Consider the following 16,342-nt stretch of genomic DNA (forward strand, 5'->3'; position numbering starts at 1 on the left):
TGAGAGCCCAAAACATTCTTACAATTTTTAAAGTTCTTAAAAAATGACAGATGAACAAAAAAATGTTATAATTAATGAATGGTTGCTGAATTGAATTGCTGAATGTAAAGGGAGGTATTACCTCTTAAAATGGTAAATGAGACAGAGTGATTACATGATTTGCACAAAAACATATAGGAGCATAATACAGTTGCAGATATTGGAGTAAAAAATAAACAAGATTCTAATGACCATGATAAGAATATCAAAAATTAATATTTATCTACATATTTTTATATATAATGTGTACACATATAATTAAGTATAAAGAAACTTAAAAGCATAAAATTAATTATATGCTTATATTATACCCATGCTATTTTTGTGATGATAGGTACTAGAGGGCAACAACTAAACAATGATTCATCCTCGAACAATATTATGTGCTCAAGGTCATTTGAGAAAAATTAATTTTAAATTGTTACATATGAATCAAAGGACTAGAAAGGACTGAGAAAGTCATCTACTTTATACTCCTGCCTCAGGGGTATAGAGGGTTTAAAGTTTTTACATTCTATTGAAATGATCAATTAATATTCAGTGAAAGAGAATATTCATAGAGTTCCAGACAATGTGATTCAGGATCTCCCTAGATTGTTATTGTTTCAATATTTTCATCACTCTCTGTGTAAAAAAGCCTAAAATTACCTGGGATGTTGACCAAAGCCAGATTAGCTAACTAGATAGAATCTCTGTTTTAATTTTATAAAATAAAATACTACCCTCTAACTTTTGAAATTAAATTAATTGTTTCTTATTATTCTGTTACTAGAGGCCCAGTGCATGATTGAATCATGCACGTGTAGGGTCCCCTACATGCTTTCGCTTTTCGCGGTGGAGCTGGGTGCCTGTCCGCTGGTGCCGGAGCAGACAGGCACCCAGGTCCCCCACTTTTGTTTTTTTGTTTGTTTGTTTTGCTTTTGTTTTTGTTTTTGCTGTGAAAGAGCTCATTTATTGGGGTGGTGGACTCAGTGGATCCGAAGTGGAGAGCTGGTGAAGGGATCGGTGGCTTCCAGTTTCAAGTGCTGGTTCTCAGTCCTGCGGCACCTGTTTATGGATCGCTTCGGCGAGGCTGGGCCAGGTCAGGGCCGCACGCACTTTGGCATCCGGGCCAGGGATGCTCTCCAGGCCCCACAGGGTGAAGCGGCTGAAACTGGCGGAGGCACGAATAAAGCGGTCGAAGTCCCGCTCCAGCGCCTCCGGGGGTTCCACCAGCTCCTGCTCGTCCTTGTCGGATCCCGCTGAAAAGTCCTGCTTCCCCACTGACTTCTCTTCCATCACCATCACGTATCCCAGCAGGCCAGGCGGCACCTCCACCTCCTAGCCCCTCAGACTGCGCCCCGAAACGACACTTCGAGTCCATCGGGACCCTGACGGATGGCCGGGGTGAAAAAGCGCCCCACAGGGGCGGGCCGGTTAACCCGGACCTCACAGGGCAGGAGGTGCAGCGTGTGCGCAGAGTGACGGGGCGTAGGTGGATGCGGTGCTTCTCCATGTCTTCCTTGTCGCTGCTCTCCATCCTCTGCCGGGTTTCCGTGGCTCGCTGACTGAGGCCAGAGCTCGCTCCCCCACTTTTGATGGTCCGCGGCCGCTGAGGGGGGCTACCCTGCTGTTGAGAGGCGCAGGGGGCGGGACCCCCTCAGCGGCCCCGGATCTGGCTGTTGAGAGGCACAGGGTAGCCCCCCTCAGTGGCAGGGGATCCATGCCTCTCAATGGCCGGATAGGCCACCCCGAGTCCCACCCCCCAGCCTCCCGCTGCCCAATCGTGGGTGTAGCGGAGTGATGGTAATTTACATGTTACTCTTTTATTAGATAGGATTACACATGAAATTTGTATTATAGTATTAGACTCTCCTTTTTTATATTTTTTAAAAATATTTTTATGAATTTTATGTCCAAAATAGAATCTGGGTTTTGATATAAGAATTTGTAAAAGAATATATACACATATATGTATCTTTATAAAAACTATTTTTTCTTTTTTTATGTACACATTCAATGACTATGAAAATATAAGCAATATATTTTATTTTAAATATCAATTTTACAGTTAACCATTAAGTTAACATTCAAAATATACATTTTCTTTCAAAGTTTGTGCAGCAACATTAGAGAAAACCATATGACTTGAAATAATCAGTAATTTGTATATGGTAATTGGTACAGAGTACAGTTTCTAGAAAAGGTACATTTCTTATCTAAGCCTCTCCAAGTTGTTCAAGCCAAGAAGCCATCTAGTGATTGCCTCTAGGGCATAGTTTGAATGGCATCAGGAGAGTCCTCCTAGACCAAAGTTTCCACAAGAGATTGCCTTACAGCCAAGCACCTTCACTGTAATCATGCCTTCTAGTATCTGTAATAATAGAACTAAATATTTGCTGGAGAATTAAATGCACTTTTCAAGATGCAGGAGGAGAAAAAATTGTGGATAACTATCTGCTCTCTCACAAGTAAGAAAAGCCAACTTCTGCAATTCTATTCCAACCAAACTAAAAATGCCAGGTGGTATTTAACATTGTGAAGGCACATTCTGGATGGGCTCTGTAAGAGGAGACAGGAAGGAACACTTAAGAATGCAATGCAGTCAAGTTGGGTGCTTCCTAAAATTGTTCTCTAATATCTATATGGGAAGAAATCAGAAACCATTCATACATGTTTTAAGCAAAAAGAAAGAAAAAAGTATGTGAGAAAAAAAAAAAAACACAACACTCTTTCAGCTATAATACACTCCAAGCAAAAGTAGAGATGTAACCTGAATTTTAAAATAAGTCCTTTTGATTTTTCAACTTATGAAAAAGGAAATGAAACAGGCTCAATTATATTATATCCAAAATGTCTTTAAAATGTGACCTTTTATTCAACCAGTTTTTCAATAGTTCTAAAATTACAAATTCTGGTCCTGACTTTGCTGTATATTTCCTACTCAATCACCTTTGGGATGGAGGTAAGAAAATAACCCTTTTTCTTGTAGAGGAATACTAATGCTGGCTGAAAGCCTAAGCCTAAGTTTGTTCCATCCCTCAAAATGGAGATTAAGGTGGAGAAATGTTATTGTTACAGTAATAAAGATAAGAAGAAAGTAATAAAGTGGAAAAAGTACCCTCTCACAATGCAAGTTGGTCCTCTATCTTACCATTAGTTTTAAGACTTTTTAACCATAAACATGACAAAGGAAGTGAGGAGTAAGATATGTTTTATACTTTTTCACTCTTCCTTCAGACAAGGCCAAAATAACTATATGTATACTAGAGGCCCAGCGCACAAAATTCATGCATGGCGGGGAGGGGGGTTCCCCTCAGCCCAGCCTGCACCCTCTCCAATCTGGGACTGCTCACCTGCCTGCCTGCCTGATCTCCCCTAACTGCCTCCTCTGCTTGCCTGGTCACCCTCAATGCCTCCCCCACCAGCCTGGTCACCCCTTACTGCCCCCCCCCCTGCCAGCCTGATTGTCCCCAACTGCCCCCTCGCCAGCCTGGTTGCCCCTCACTGCCCTCCTCTGCTAGCCTGGTTGCCCCTCATTGCTCCTCCACTGGCCTGGTTACCTCCAACTGCCTCCCCCTGCCGGCCCGGTCACCCCATGCAGCCTGCTGTTTAGTCGCTTGGTTATCCCTCACTGACCCCCCTGCCGGCCTGGTCACCCCACACAATCTGCTGTTCAGTCATTTGGTCGTCCTTCACTAACCCCCTGGCCGGCCTGGTTACCTCATGCAGCCCTCTTCTTAGGTGTTTTGTCATCCCTCACTGAACCCCTGCCGGCCTGGTTGCCCCACGCAGCCTGTTTGGTCATCCGTTCGGTTGTTTCAGTTGTGATGGTCACTTAGGCTTTTATATATATAGATTTCAAGTGAATTTTCCTACAGTGCCATTTAACTAAGAAATTAAGAGTTGGATCTAATAGTTGCCTTTTCATCAACAGGTAATAAACACCCTCAACTCCTCCCTGATCCATTTTCGGGATCTCTCATATCAGGCTTACAGCACCCATGGCTGGCAAGGGTTACAATCCTTTTAGGCAACCCTGTCTCTGCCCAGAATCAATGTTTGCTCCTTCCATCAGACGACTTCCTTCCAACGGCTATGGGAGGGAGAGGCCTTGATGTAGTACGAAAGTCTTATAATCCCTCTTTTCTCTCCTTTCTAAGTTACTATTATCCCATCTCTTTCCCCTGAAGTAGGATTCCAATATTCCTGCAGACTTTGTTTGTCCTCTATGAAAAACCTTCTATGAACCTCAAGGTCTTTTTTTAGTTACTGAGTATACATAGAATTGCATAATATGAGCTCCCTGCTTTCCCTATCTAATTCAAATTATGACCTCTCTGTTTATTATTAGGAACTAAAGAGACAACATAACAGAAATAAAAAAGAGAGATCAAAACAAAAAAAATCAAAAACCAAAGTAAAAATCACTCTTAAATCATTCTTATAAACAACTGGATAGTTCCCTCATATTCTACTTTTGTGAAGTTGCACATTTTTTTTCCCCAATGAATTCTAGGGGTGTCTAAAATAAAAGCTTTCTTTCATGACCTTCACAAAATCAGGAAATTGATTCACTCACTCAATTAAAAACTTTATTCAGCACATATTAATATCTAAGTGACAGGAATATAATAGTGAACCAAGAGAATAAAATCACTGTCTTCATGGAGTCTTTATAAAGCATAATTCAACTTATGTTATTTCACTGCTCAAAAATATTTAATGACTTTCAATTATTACCAAATAAAAAACAAGGTCTAAGATCCCCATCATTTGTTCTAAGTATCCTCACGCTATTCCAAAACACTCCTTGCATAGGACCATTTCATGATAACCTACTCCAGACTTTCCCTCCTCTCCCATGAGCTCTACTCTTGGGAGATCACTTCTAATTCAAATACTTCATGATGTCAGAATTATATGTGTCCCATCTAGATCTGACATACCACATCTATAACTTCCTATAATTGTATTCATTATTTCTTTTAGGAAATGTAAATCATTCATTTCTATTATACATCTTCCTACTACACTATAAACCTTTAAAGGCAGTCAACCTTATTTGCATAATTTTTCAGCCATTCTTGATTATTTGAGCCTCTAATAAAGCATAACATATAGATAGTTCTCATCAAATTGTGAATTAATTATCTCATTATTGCTGTATAATATTTGCATTATTCTTTAAGCTTGCTACCCTGTACCATATATAGTTTCCATATATAGAAATTAATATAAGTATGTTTTAAGAGAGGAACATATAATGTAATGGAATTCAATATCTAGTTCACCTAAAAAATACAAAGCCTACTTTTCCTCCTGGATAACCCACATCCTAGGAGCAAGGTTGGGACCCTAAGGAAATGAGCTTATATGATGCCACAAAGATGTTTCCTGGGACAATAATGGAAGGGCTTATCTGCTTGCTGTACACAGGAAAATAAAATAAAACAAAAAATAAAATAAAATAAAATAAAATAAAGCTTGACCAACTGAGATTTTGATTTAGTGAAAATCCTATTAATAAAAGCCTAAGCATTGGTTACAGCAGAATGACCAGAACGATTGGTCACTATGATGCACACTGACCACCAGGGGGCAGACTCTCAATGCAGGAGCTGTCCCCTAGTGGTCAGTGCACTCCCACAGGGGATTGCTGCTCAGCCAGAAGCCAGTGGCAGTGGTGGGAGCTTCTCCCCATTCCACAGTAGTGCTAAGGAGCAGTGAGCAGATGGGCAGTAAGGAGTGAGGGGTCCTGGACTGTGAGAGGGATGTCTGACTGCCAGCTGAGACCCGCTCCCTGGGGAGTGGGCCTAAGCTGGCAGGCGGACATCCCCCGAGAGGTCCGGGACTGTGAGAGGGCACAGGCCGGGCTGAGGGAGCCTCCCCCTACCCAGTGCACAAATTTGGTGCACTGAGCCTCTAGTTTAGTATATAAAGTATACCATTTAACATCACCCCTGCTAAATTTCAGGGGACCATATCTTTGGTGCCTTTTGGAACCAGAAAGCAGACATACTTTAATATTATCATTTTATTACTTTCATAAACAAGTGATGGGGATGTTTTAACAAATAATTTTATAGTCAAGCTAGGCCATTGGATGCTTCAGAGTTGATAAGTGAAAATTTATTTTCAGGGATTATTTTGTAAGCCTTCTGCTTCGCTTCACTGTGACTCAGTATACTGAACGAGATACCCTAGAGATGTTTCCTCAAGTATCCCATTAACCATCAGAATATGGGGTCTAAATTCCTCGCAGAAAAAATCTGACCAAATGATTTCTTTCGTTTACTGTGTCCCTTTTAGGCACTTAACCACTGGATTACATTGTATACTAAATTCCAACACATTCATTATTGCTCTAAGGAGGAGACACCCAGAGTCTTGGGTTGATCTGTTAATTCTTTATGTGGATCCTTTTGGGGCTGGAGGTTTAACAACTGTAGTTGCAGAACATAGTGCACAGTGCCACAAAATTAGGTCTCAGAAAATATCTTAAAATCTTTCCAAGGATATGGTGCTCTGAGCATCTATGAACACTGTAAAAACAATAGGAATGATGATGAATATCGTATTTGTGTTTATCATCTTTTGCCATTACGGATCAATTTATTTTTAAGTCAAGTGATAGTTGCTTCCTCATATAACCCTATTTCTTCCATTCCTTTCTGTTTCAAAAGCAGATATTCTGTGCGTTAGACCCTCCGGGCTCATCTTCCTGGGAAAACTAAGTCAGCTCTCCAAACATCCATTCATCCTTTCCGTAAGCGTTTGCCAAGTTACCTACCACGTGCATTGCTTCTTAAGTTAAGAACTATGGGGGATCAAATATATATAATGCAGAATTATCTTTCAAAAAGAAAGTAAGATGTCATTGAATATACATACAAAATAACTTTTGCAGAGGTTGAGATAGTACAGAATTACAGTTACCTGGTTTTATCAGTAAGATTTTTATTTGAATAGTTTATCATTCAGCTGTCATGGATTTCTTCAGCCTAAGAACAATTTCAACTAAAATTTTCATAACTGGGTCAGCCTCTTTGTTAACAATGAATCTTAATTTTAACTAATGCTTAATATGTTGAATCTGAAAATGTCTTGCAGTGTGGTATTATTAAAACTAATGTCATTCATGTTCAAAATGAACCCTACTTACAGATTCCCTTTAAATGCTATTGTTCTGTCAGACTTCCCACTCAGACCCTAATAGCCTATAAAATAATCTGCAGTGGGGTGTCGGTGCAGGTGAAGATCAGCCTGCAGTTGCAGAGCTCTGTTGCCTTTCTGAGCATCTTTCTACCCTGAAGTTGGGTATCATGCTTGACTCTCTCATTTAGCTAATTGGCACTTATGTCTTATAAATTGAAATGTCCTTTCTTAGATAATTGAAGCAAAGTAGACTCTACTCTTAGTTTCTATTCATTCATGCATCGTCTCAACACTGAAATTTACATATATATATATAAAAGCCTAAGTGACTGAACAACCAAACAGCCAGTTGACCAGTTGCTATGATGCACACTGACCACCAGGGAGCAGATGCTCAATGCAGGAGCTGCCCCATGGTGGTCAGTGCACTCCCATAATAGGAGTGCTGCTCAGATGATTGATCCATCTTGGTAGCCCACCAACCCAGAGGCAGCTACTCACTCCCTCAGTAGTCCTGCAGGTCCAATCTCTGGAGAACGGGCCAGGCACTGATGGACCGGTGCCCCTGGCATGATCCCAACAACGCAGATGGCCTCCTGGAAGTTGGCCTCGGACACTACGGCCGCTTCCCCTCCCTAGATGCTCCGCAAGGAAGAAACAATATAAAAGTGGCCACCAGGTGGCTCCTGACAACCAGTGCAAATGTCAGCAGGATGGATCTGGATCCTGGGCTGGATCCGGATCCTGGGCTGGCAAGGGCATCCCACCACCCGCCGGGAGGGCCAATCATGTCCTGGCCCCCACTACCCACCTCAGGATGGGCGCTAGATGTAGGGCTCACAGCTGGTGAGTGCTGTTATGGGGGCGCGAGCCTCTCCTGATCAGGACTGACTGGGCATGAGCCCGCAGCAGGTGCAGCAGGGCCAGGATGAGTGGAAGCGGCAGGCAGGAGCAGCAGACAGCATTGGACTGCCGGTTTCTGCCCAATCCCTGCAGGCCACGCCAAGGGACCTCACCCATGCACGAATTCGTGCAATGGGCCTCTAGTATAAAATAACTACCTTCTCAGTCAAGAATTGGAAATATGATCAGTCCTGCAATTATTTATCTCTCCTTTCTGGTTAATTCTACAATCCTCTTCTCCCGGTGGCTTGGATGACCTTAGGATTCATTAACAAAAAAATGCTGATTTAGTTCTATATCTGGGGAGCAAAAATTGTCAACTAAGCCTAGGCAGATGACATTTGGACCTTGTCATTATTGTTTTAAGCCTTAGACTATTATAGAAAGAAAAAGAGCATACATTTTAAAGTTATAAAGCTCAAGTTCCAAGATCTAATTTTGTTCTTCAGACTTAACTTCTCCTCTGTAAAGGAAAGATGATCATAGAATGTTTATGATAATTAAGTAAGATAAAAAATATAATGTGCTTGGCAAATGTAATGTAGCAAGTGCTCCATAAATAGTAGCAATAATGATAATAGGCCATGTAAAATTAAAAACACATAAATCAACATCAACACCATATATCATTATCCATAATATTCAGTTTTAATTAGTGTATATATGCTCATCTGTCATCTCCATTTTTAACACAGGAGTCAGGAAACTTTTACAATAAAGATAGGGATGATAATTATTTCAGGTTTCCTGTGATATACTATCTCTGTTGCAACGCTCAACTGTGTTGTCCTAGCAGGGATGCATGCTTCAATAGGTTGGATTTGGCAAAGGAGCTGAGGCTGAATGTAGTTTGCTGACTGTTATGAACTGAATATTTGTGTCCTCCACAAACTCAAATGTAAAAGCCTAATTCCCAACGTGCTGATATTTGGAAGTGGGGCCTTTGGAAGGTGATTAGCTCATAAGGGTGGAGTCTCATAAATTGGATTAATGCCCTTATAAAAGAGACCCACATACAACTCCAAAAACACAATTCTTGAAACAAAAAATTGTTAAAATAGACTTAAATAAATAAATAAATACTTCTGCTCTGTGAAAGAAAATGTCAAGAGAATGAGAAGACAAGCCATAGGACTGGGAGAAGATATTTGTAAAAGACACATCTGATACAGCACTGTTATCCAAAATATACAAAATGCTTAAAACTCAACATTAAGAAAATAAACAACCCCTGGGCCAAACACCTGAATACACACCTCACCAAGAAATTACAAGAATGACAAATAAACATATAAAATGATTCTCCACATCATTTAACATCAGAAAAATGCAAATTAAAAACTATGAAATTCCATTATACACTTATTAAAATGGCTGAAATATGGAGCACTGATAATACTAAGTGCTGGAGAGGATAGAGAGCACACATAGGAATTCTCATACATTGCTGGTAGAAAGCCAAATGGTATGCATCCACTTAGGAAGGCAGTTTGCTGTTCGGTTTTTTTGTTTTTTTTTGTTTTTTTTTGTGTGTGTGTGTGTGTGTGTTTAATTAAATAGACTCTTAGCTTATGATCCAGCTATCATGTTCCTTGGATTTACTCAAAGTAGTTGAAAACTTATGTCCACACAAATACCTGCACACAAATGTTTGTTGTAGCCTTATTCATAATTGCTAAAACTTGGAAGCAACTAAGGCATGCTTTAGTAGGTAAATGGGTGAATTAAATGTAGCACCTCCAGATGATGAAATAGTATTTAGTGTTAAAAAGAAAGAAGTTATCAAGCAATGAAAAATAAATGGAGGAACATTAAATTAATATTACTAAGTGAAAGGAGCAAATCTGAAATGGCTACATACTGTCTGATCTCACCTATATGCATTTTAGAAAAAAAAAACACACACAAAAATATGGAAACAGTAAAAAGGTAAATGGTTGCCAGGGGTTAGGGGGTGGGAATAGGTAGAGCATTGAGAATTTTTAAGGCAATGAAAATACTCTGGTGATATTTTAATGATGGATACATGTCATTATATATTTGTGCAGACTCACAGAATGTACGACACTAAGACTGGACACTAAGGTAAACTATGGGGTTTAGGTGAGTATGATGTGTCAATGTAGGTTATTTTTGTTAACAAATGTACCACTCTGGTGAGTGATATTAATAATGGGTGAGGTTATGCATGTGTGGAGGCAGGGGGTTAACAGGAACTCTCTGTATCTTGCTCTTCATTTAGTTGAAAACTAATACTACTATAAAGAGTAAATTATTCAAATGAAAGAAAACAAAAGATAAATCCCCAGAGAGCTTTCACTCTCTTTCCATCATGCTAGGACATAGTGAGGAGATGGCTGTTTATGAACGAAGAAGTTAGCTCTCACCCAATATGTCAGTGCCTTGATCTTGGGCTCTGTTCCCTCCAAAAATGTGCAAAATAAATGTTTGTTGTTTAAGCAGCACAGTCTATGTGTTTTGTTTTTGTTGTTGCTGTTGTTGTTATAGCAGCATGAGCAGACTAAGACACTGTCCCTATTGTAAATCACAAAATGTTTTCACAAAAATCTTCAATCCACATCTCCTTAACATAAATGTTCATAGATCCAACTAGTAAAATGACCAATGTCTGTCCATGGTAAAGTTTTACCAGAGAAATTAGAGTACATAATGAGTTTTTCAAAAGACAAGTAAAGATTAAGTTAAAGCAACTTCTTTTATTTTGACAAAATGTTCTTTTTTTTGTGTTAAAGCATTTAATTGAGGACTTGATGGTGAAAGCTGATGCAAGTTAATTTTAATGATTTTATTTGATTTTATAAAATGCTGACTCTATTCACAATATCACTCACCACTGTGGGCCAAATAATAGAAATTACATGGCCACCAAGGGTAGTGCAAAATTATTGTTTTAATTTTTATAAGAAAATACTTCATCATTAGTTTGTAAAATTATATTTCTAAGTTGAATAGGAATTTTAAGGACTTTTTGTCCAACCATTAGCTTATAAATAAACTGTCATTCTAGCATACCTTATATATTCCAAGCAACTGAAATGCCCTCTTTGAACACTTCACGATTTCAATGAAAGCTTGCTTTACTTTTACAGCACTACTGGAGTATGTTCTCTTTTGCATAAAAGTAAGTCTGTCTTCCTATAACATTTAAAATATACATGGTCCTTTGTCTACCCTCCAGAATTATACATAAATGACTGGTAGTCATATCACCGAACATCCTTTTGATATTTGAAAACAGCTCTCATTCACAAAATAAAATAGAACAAAACAAAACAAAACCTCTTTTCTAATTAACAAGATACAAATTTTCCCAGTTCTTTCCATTTTTCTTATTTATTTATTTAGAGATATTTCTTATTCTACTTACTTATGCATTCATTGGTTGATGTTGTCTGCACCCTGACTAAAGATTGAATCCACAACCTGGCATATTGGGAGGATTCTCTAACCAACTGAGCTATCTGGCCAGGGCAAATCTCCAATACCTATTTCTTACCTTCACTCTTAGTAATTTTGCTTTGTAATTTAATTGATAAAATACAAGGAATCTTATGAGAAATATCAGTTCTGATAATCAAATATATAGGCTTATCAGCATTTGAATCTATAATCATTGCATTGACATTAGCATTTAATTAAAGATGATAAATTAAGATAGTTACTAGTGTAAGAGAAGGAATATATCATGCTCATAGATAAATGACTGAATATTGAAAACATGCCAATTCTCCCTCTTTAATCCTTAAATTCCTCTGGGTAATTTGTTGTTTTTGTTGAGGAACTTTTCAAAACTTTCATATGTACTTACATGGAAGAATGAAAATCCAAAAAGAGCTAAAAAAATTGTAGCCTGGCTGTTGTTGCTCAATAGCTGAGCATAGACTTATGAACCAGGATGTTATGGTTCGATTCCTAGTCAGGGCACATGCCCAGTCCCCAGTGGGGGGAATGTAGGAGGCAGCCAATCAATGATTCTCTCTCATCATTGATGTTTCTATCTCTCTCTCCTTCTCCCTTCCTCTTTGAAATCAATACAAATATATTTTTAAAAAGTGCAGGGGGTGATTATCACATCATAGCTAAGGTGCTATAAAGCCATTTAATAAAACATATGGCAAACATAAAGGGCAGACAATTAGTCTAGTACTCTGTGTCAGGCTTTATATAAATATGTATTTAATGAATACATAAAGTAATTAAATTTATTGCTAAGGACTGCAACATGAAAGGATAAAGGCTACCTGGAGGAAGTAGTGTAATTGCAAAAAATAGCGAACCAGGATAGTCTGTTCCAGCACACCTGAAATACTCTTTTATCTAAATTATCTCGTTATACCTGAAAACTATTAAATACCCTGAATTCATATTTTTTTAAGAAAGAAAGAGTCATATATCTTAAACTTCTCATTATCTAAATTCTTAAGTGACTACCATTTAAGATTTTTTTTCCCTATTAACTCTCCCTGGAAGTTAACTTCCAAAAATACAGGTAAATTAATTTTTTTCAAAGTATGTTCTCTGTTCTGCCACTCTGTCATAACATTCAACTCACTTGAAAAGAATATATATATATATATATATATATATATATATATATATATAATATTGTTTGCATATTTCTAAATTTTCTAAAAGGAAATTCATGGATGTTTTCTGCAGTTTCATTCCTCCTTTAATTGCATGGTATACTCCCTTTCTAAAATGCCTTTCAGTCCACCTAGGTATTAGCCATTAAAAATGGAATATTGCTTGTCTCAATTATGTAAGAAGCTTATCTGATTCTAAGGGTCACTGAAGTTTCCAACCCTCTTCCGAAAACAAAGGATATAGAGAGCGTAAATGATTCCGTTGCATTACTGGCTTTCAAATGACAATTAAATTGAGTGTAGGAGGGAGGCTCTCTTCCCTAAGACTATTTCCTCCAGTGAGTAGTAAAATACATCAGCTTTTTATTACATAAAGAGGCAATTGACTTAGTGACAAATAGACACAGTTGTAGAGAGCTATTCTGAAGTCAGGCATATAAATCTCATTTTTAAAAAGTGAAGTATTTCCTGTATAGATATTTACCAGAAGGGATTCTAGGTAGGCAGATCCGTCAGCCAATCTCCTTCCATTAAACCCAGCTCACTATAGCACATAGAATCAATATTAAACCATATAAATATAAATGTTGGAATCAGTGTCACTTCTGAGTGAAAAAAAGATTGGGGAATTTTTTTTTTCATCATCTATACTAATAAAAGGGTAATATGCTAATTAGACAGGGTCTATTGGACATCTTCAGGACATCCAACTTCCTTCCAGATAAAGCCACAGTGGTGGGGGCTGAGGCAGAGGCAGTTAGGGGTGATCAGGCCGGCAGGGGAGCAAGCAGTTAGGGGGCGATCAGGCCAGCAGGGGAGGGCAGTTGGGGGCAATCAGGCTGGCAGGGGAAGGCTGTGGGGGATGATCAGGCTGGCAGGGGAGGGCAGATGGGGGCAATCAGGATGGCAGGCAGAGGCAGTTAGGGGTGATCAGGCAGGCAGGTTGGTGAGCAGTTAGAAGCCAGCGGTCCCGGATTGTGAGAGGGATGTCTGACTGCCGCGATCAGGCCTAAACTGGCAGTCAGACATCTCCTGAGGGGTCCCAGTTTGGAGAGGGTGCAGGCCGGGATGAGGGACACCCCCCTCCCATGCATGAATTTTGTATACCAGGTCTCTAGTTTTTATATAATAATAGAAACCTTAACAGAAGAGTTGAGGTGGGTTGATTTTTCATTTGTACAATATTATTTTTAAACCTATCCCATCCTTACACCACACTTCACCCTGGAATTTTACATGTAAGTTTTATTAGAGAAATCTAGATTACAAAGTTTTAGGGAAGAAAACAGAAAGAGTTGGAAAGTTGAAACTACTTCCTAGCTCCCAGGTCCTTTCAAATCCAATTTTGTAGGACACAACAAGTCTCCTAATATCCTACTGATTCTTACTTCAGATTGATTTTGGAAATGCTTTTATGTTGATTATTTCATCTTGCCTTCAAAATAATCAATTTGGATAAGTATAACTTTTCCCATTCTGGTTCAAGAAAATTAAATTCAAAGAGGTTAGACACCTGTTTACTGGCACAGGCACAATTTGCAGAGCTGTGAGAGAAAACAATTCCGTTGACTCCCATTCCAGTGCTCTTTTATTTTCCTTACTTCACCCCAGAGAATACATCACAGGGTATAACTAGCCTTTTAAGGAAGAGTCTGTCCTCCAATGTCAGTGTTACAACTTCCTTGATTATTGATTATGCTGGTTTACAATGTAGTTCCCTAAGGGTAAATATGAAGCTCATTCCTGATAAAAAGTACAAGTAGGCCTGCATGGACTCATTGAGTAATTATAAGTATCTTCACTCTTGTTTTAATTAAAAGGTAAACTGCTATCTTTTGGTAGAAATATGATGATATATTAAGACATTATCAATGACTCATGATATCTGTATCATGGAAAAAATAAATGAAAAGTTTAAAGGTTATGCCCTTTGATTGTGTATGTTTATGTATTTGGTGTGTTTATTCCTTTTAATTGACTAGTCCAAATGAAATTAATTTTCTTTTCAGCCTTTAAAAATGTTTTATTATCATTTTCAGAAAAAAAATACCCAGGGACCATTTAGTTCTGACATAATGGCATAATTTAAAACAAATGAAATGAAACAAATACAATTTCACTTTGGTCTGAAAATGGACAGTGTCTCTAATACTTGGAGAGAGTAAGTTCTATAAAGGACTGCAATATGCTTCTTATGATTCACACAAGAGGAGAAAAAAAGGCCATTTAGAGACTGATCAAAGAAAACTCTGAAAAGAATGGAATCAAAAGATTGCACAATGAGAATGGGAGCAAACTAGAAAAAGGGCTCACCATAAATATAACAAGATCATGATACTATTGTTTTTCTTAAAATGAAGCAGAGTTTAACTTAAAAATAAGAAGGATGTTTTTATTATGTGCTAACAAAATATACTTACTTGACCATGAAGTAACAAACAACTTATTCATAATAACAACATCTGGAATAAAATATTCTGATGTAATATGTAGGGGGATATTTAATTAAGCAAACAGTTCTCCCTCTTACCACTATTACCAAGATATCACAATTATTCACTGAATTACCATTTGGCAAATTTCATTTTGAATAAAATACTGAATTCAATGTTACCTCAATATAAAAACACTCATATTTTATGCAGGCTAACTACATAGCAACAGTGTCTCCTAACTCAGCATTTTCATTTAATTATGTAAACCTCAGTTTCTTTGTGAGTAAAATAGACATGATAATAATAGCATATCATCTTTGCATTGTTATAAGAATATGTAATATGGCACACTTGAAGCACTTAGCATAGTATCTGCCATGCTATAGCTACTAAAGAAAGGATAGTTATTTATACTTTCAAGCTTTTGTCTCTGACATCCTATCTTTGTCTGCTACTTGGGGCCTCTAATTTGAATTCATGTGTCCTGTCCCTGGACTAGGATGGACTCTCCCTCCTGCTGCGGCTGACTCTCAGCTCTAGCTCCACTTCCTAGAATCTGGTAAAATAGTCCCAATCTCACTTTTACATTTCTAAAGAGCCAGTCCAGTTCCAAATTTGAGACAAGTGGTTGTGTGGAACCATTTTCTTCTCCATCCTTTCAAGGCTGTATCTCTTTATTAAGTCAGGTCACTGTACAGTGACACACCTTTAACATTCACCATGGAGTAATATACTGGTAGAAACCGTCATTAGAGTAGCATTGACCATTGGTGTCCTCTAGTTACAGACACTATATTGGCATGTAAAAATTCTTCTCAAAGCTCACAAACAAATCAATCTCTCATGATGAAATGTTTTGCTACCTTCTTTGAACAGCAAGATTTATATAAGCTATTGTAATGGTCTCTGTGCCCTTTGTGTGTTAATCAGCTCTGGTTTCAGTTTTTACTGAGCTGCTATTTATTTTCCCAGAAAGCAGGTCTATTACTTACTTTTTATCTTTCATAGCCCAAAGTATTTTATTTCATAGTCCGATCACGACTCTGTGTATGTGTGCCCATGTATGTAAATTTCATGTATCCGTATTTTAGGACAATGTAATGAGACAGAAGGTTGTATGCCCCATCTATGGAACTTAGCTTAACTAGATACATAGAATTAAAGAATTTTGGCAGGACATGCCTTAGAGATTCTCATATACCTTCATTTTAGGTGTAAGAA

At 38.2% G+C, this 16,342-nt stretch overlaps 1 protein-coding gene and 1 pseudogene across 1 annotated transcript in view; both read right to left on the reverse strand.

Moving 5' to 3' along the window:
- The window catches only part of NEGR1 (neuronal growth regulator 1), an 885,056-nt gene that overhangs the window by 360,953 nt on the left and 507,761 nt on the right, over positions 1-16,342 (reverse strand). The window lies entirely within an intron of this gene.
- LOC103284122 (ribonuclease H2 subunit C-like) lies at positions 980-1,558 on the reverse strand (annotated as a pseudogene).

This window comes from Eptesicus fuscus, chromosome 9 (assembly GCF_027574615.1).
Source record: "Eptesicus fuscus isolate TK198812 chromosome 9, DD_ASM_mEF_20220401, whole genome shotgun sequence".
Classification (NCBI taxonomy): Eukaryota; Metazoa; Chordata; class Mammalia; order Chiroptera; family Vespertilionidae; genus Eptesicus; species Eptesicus fuscus.